Raw genomic sequence first — 4531 nt, 5'->3', positions numbered from 1 at the left:
CTCCGCCGGGGGTTATTTCCAGCTGGGGCTTTTGGAAACCCTCGGTGCATTTGCCACTTTTAGCTCTGGCCACCCAGTAACCGCTGCTGGCAGGGCTGCTGCTCCTCATTTTTCTGGAAAAACCTTAAAATGCTCCGGAGTGTCAGAAGAACGGCCAGCTAAGGAAAAACAAAAAAACAGGAAAACAAATCCCAGTCTTTTTCCAATCAAGCTACAGCATTGTTGTTTTTTTAAAAGAAAAAAAACCCATATATATTTTTTTTCCTGGAGCAGACTGGCCCCTGCAAATGCACTCCCCATTGTGCCGAGCTCCTAAAATAACTGCAGTTGTTAATGGAAATAAAGCCCTGGGAGAATCACTCGTTCCCGTCTCGCCGTCCAGCCTGCCTGACGCGATGCAGACCCCCGCGCCGGGTGACAAATCTGTGCCGTGGCAGTTCCCGTGTGCTTCAGATCGCAGCATCGCTTTGTCACGGCCATCCTGAGACCTTTATCTTCAAAGGCTGGCAAAAACCAAGTATGGCACCAGGACGGCAGACGCTGGCTGGGCTCATCAGCGTGTCCCAGCAGGGTTTAATCCCTTTGTCTCCAAGGTCTGCAGCGGGATGCGACGGTACCTGAGCCTCGGCCGGGATGTTGCGCATCCCAGGGGCTGCACTCAGGTGTGGGGTACTTTTCGGGCTCCAACCCCCTACCAGGGAAATACAGCCCTTGGTTAAACCAGCGATGCCCAGACTGATTAATTTGGCCACGGGAGTGCTGATGATCTGCATGTTCCAGGTCAGGAGAACGAACAGTCACAGCTCTCCTTCATCTGTTTGAAATCCCTCAAACAGTTGTTTGTTGTTTTTTTTTTAAAGTCTCTTCTCACAAATCTTTTCCTAAGCTCCTGCTGTCTCCCCGCAGGCCCGGGGGCCGTGCGGCTGGGAGGGGGCTTGCACCCAGCTCCGGCTGTTGGAGCAGGGGCAGCTCCGACGGGCAGAGCCGGAGCGGGTGGCCCCGGAGGTCCGGTCTGCAGTGGAGGTACCCAGATTCCTGGCCAGATACCTCCCCGAGAGAGGAGGGAAGGGGAAAGGGAGGGTCGTCCCCGCTGAAGGATGGCGAAGGTGCCCTCCCCCTCCCGGGGAAAATGCCCTTTTCGTGGTGGCACAGGTCTGCAGTCTGTTTCTGGCTGAAAAGGAGTGTCTGATGACTGATTACAGAGCGGGGAATCCAGGTTGATGGACGTGAGGGTCTGACAAAATGGAAGGCGGCTATTAGGGCTAAAGAGGAAGAGAGTTTCTGCTGGGAGATCTGAGGGGGCAAATGCAGAGGAGGGTAAAAAGAGCATTGCAGGCAAACGGAGCTTTTTTCTGCTTTGCTGCTCCGTCTGAGCACGGCTCCCAGCGTGGCTCGCTGCGTGGATCCACCCCAGAGGACCGGGGGAGCCCTGCCTGCCGTTGCCTGCAGCATTCCGGGGGCTTTCAGGGACCTTCCCACGGAGCTGTGGCCTCGTTCCACAGTGGTAGTGAGTGTGTCTGGGCTCTGCTCTGACCCCAGCTCCTGATCTGTCCGTGTGGGTCCCCAAGCACTGAGCAGAGGACGGCTCAAGCCCCGACCCTCTCTTCCAGGGGTGGCCCTGCTGCCTGCCTTGCACAGGTATATTTACAGCGGGCTATTTTAGACTCGTTTTTCAATAAACTACAGAAATCCTCTGAAAATGCGGGGTCAAGACTGGCCTCTGCCGAACACCCCAGGGAGGACACCGTGGTTTGGGGCCGTCACAGCCTGGGGGCCCGGCTCTGATTTCCCACGAAATGAGTGAGCTCTGCCAGGGCTTTTGCAACCGGACCTGGCCGCTGTCAGCAGCGCTGGGAGCCGGGGCCGGTCCAGGCTGACATAACTGCAGAGCGCTGGCACCTTTCACCGTGTTTCTGCCTCTTGCTCCTGCAGCCTTATCAGCGGCTTGCTCTTCATCCCACCTTGGCTTGTCCTGTCCTCTGTCCCGCAGCCCCCCTTCCCCATGAGATGGGAGGGCAGCTTGGCATGGTGCAAGCTTTGGGGGAAGCATGGTCCCTGGGTGGAGGGGTTGAGGTCAAGCAGGGTTGTCCCCACCCAGGTCTTTGAAAGGCAGAGGTGCAACTCCTGAGAGCATCAAATTGCTGAGTTTTCTGCAGAGGCTGCTTTCATTTTATTTTGCGGGTTTATGGGTCAGCTTTTCCACCACTTTCTGCTAACCCAAGGTGACTGGGGACCCATCACGTGGGCAGGAATGGACATACCTGTGCTAAATGCTGGGGAAACTCACAGAAGTGCTGGGAGGTGGCATGGAGAGACGCAGCTTCGTCCCAGGCTGCCCAAGGTGCGTATGGATGTGACACGTTGTCATGGTGGGTTTTGACTCTTGAGTGAGGTGAATGCCAAGGACAGACCCACCTGCAGGCTGCATTGTGGCACATGCCACCATCCTACTCCATTGGCACCAGTAGGGTCTTCACACCTCGGAGTGGTGGGAGTCTCCCTTTCCGGGTGGACCGGTGTGATGAGTTTGGAAACTCTTGAGCCTGAGTCACTCAAACGCAGAGGTCTCATCACGGTCAGTGCTGAGGCCTTGAACACATGTCCTCCATGAACAGGTTTTATGCAGACCACCCATGTCTTTTCTTGTCCTCCAGCCAAGGTCTTTGGGAGAACAAGGCATATGGCCAAGGGCTGGAGCTGCTCTTGGTGTGCACGTGGCCAGGGGCTAGAGGGCTTGCTGTGGACCTGTAGGAGCAGCTTCTGGTGATTTCACTTCTCTGACAGTTGTATTTCTCAATGTAAGGGGTAGAAAAACCAGCTGTGGAGGGAGTAGGGGTGGCTCTTTTCAGCACAGCTGCCCCCCTCTCAAAGGTGGCCGCAGGGAGAAGGAGACCTGGGTGGCTCTGTCGCCCACGCAAGCCCAGCTGGCGTGGGGACGTGGCTCTCCTACCCCTCCATTTGTGCCCTGACCCTTCTGAAGCAGTTGTGGTCCCCCCGGGAGCAGTTTCTAGTCTGGGACCGGATCCAGTCTGTTGCAGCATGTTTCTTAGAAATCTCCCCAGCTTCTGTTTTAGTCATTTCTCTGGCTGCATCGCTCCTGCCTTCCAGCTCATCTCCCGCTGCCGGGGCTGCGTTCGCTTCGCACACTCGCATTTCTGCAGTCCGTGATCACTTCTGCTCCTGCGACGGCCACGCCGCGGTCGGGTGTGCAGGTGGGGAAAACAGCAGTGATGGGACGTTAGATGGGAATGCCCGAGGGTCAAGGGCTGAACCCACCGGGTCGCTTCCCACGCTCCTGTCCCCAGGTGACGAGGCTCCTCCTGGACATGATCGAGGGTGATGTCAGTCTAAATGCTCAAACCCTTCCGATCCTTTGACCGTGCCCGTGGGGTGGCTGGCCTGCAGCAGGATTCCTCCAAAGATGGAAAAAAGCATGCGTCAATATTGGCATGAGGTGTAGCTGCGATCACCCGGGGCTGGGCGCGGGAGGGAGCGGCAGTCCTGTGTGGTGACGCTGTGGGATGAGTCACAAGTGGCACGGCGTGCCCAGGTTCACGGGGATTTGGTGATTCAGCTCCAGCAGCCTCTATCGCACTGCCTCCTGCCACATGGCCAGGTGCTGGGACAGGACGTGGAAGTGTCCCTTGACCTGCCGAAGACCTTCAGCAAAACCCCAGCCAGACCAGCATGGTGGTGCCTGCAGGACGGGCACTGGCCAGGGCTGAGGGCAAGGACTTGCACCAGACTCCCAGCAAGGATGCTGGTAGCTCCCAAGTGAATCCTACTGGAGGGGACCTCCAGAACACCCTTCAATGCAAAGCACCAGTTGGGTGCTCTTTCTCCTTAAAATGACGGGCTGTAAGTCGGGGTGATGCCTGGCAGCAAGGTAGTGCAGTGGCTGAGGCCGAGGTCCTGAGTGATTCTCAGCTCCTGAGCTTGCTGATAGCCTACATGAGGACAGAGTGTCCTGTGGCTCCATCCTGAGCGAGGGTTTGCTGTGCTGGTGCCAGCACCTCCTCCCCAGGCATGGCCGAGGGGAGCCTCCTTTGATCAGCACATGGGGGCACTTGGTGGGATTTGGAAGACCGGGTCCTCAACTGGTTGAGGAGGCTTTGTGAACCATGCACAGAACCTTGGCTGGTAGGTTGGAAGAAAAGGGGATGGGGCTTTCTCAGCTGAAACCACTGAGAGTCTCAGGCAGCCGCATGGCTGGAGCAGAGAGAGGAGGGCCCGCTCCAAACATGGGTGACTTTTAGCCGTTTGACCCCGCAGCGTGGGCAGGGGACAGTGCTGTGTCCCTGCAGACGTCCCCTCCTGCTGCACCTGCCCTGCGCTGGTCTGATAAGTCTCCTGAGAAAGGCAGCTGCTCTGGGGTCCACGTGTGGTGTAATCCCGGAGGTCCCTTTCCAAACACCGCTGAAGCAGCAGGACATGGCAGCGCTGTAAGCTCTGCTGCGGGGCAGACGCGGCTCCAGAGCAATTCCCACTGAGAGCCATTAGCCTGAGTGAGAGCTGAGCCCACCGCTGGTGG

The sequence above is a fragment of the Phaethon lepturus genome, unplaced genomic scaffold (genome assembly GCF_000687285.1).
Source record: "Phaethon lepturus isolate BGI_N335 unplaced genomic scaffold, ASM68728v1 scaffold38698, whole genome shotgun sequence".
Taxonomy (NCBI): domain Eukaryota; kingdom Metazoa; phylum Chordata; class Aves; order Phaethontiformes; family Phaethontidae; genus Phaethon; species Phaethon lepturus.
The sequence above is the reverse complement of the archived record's forward strand: the minus strand, read 5'-3'. Positions refer to the sequence as shown.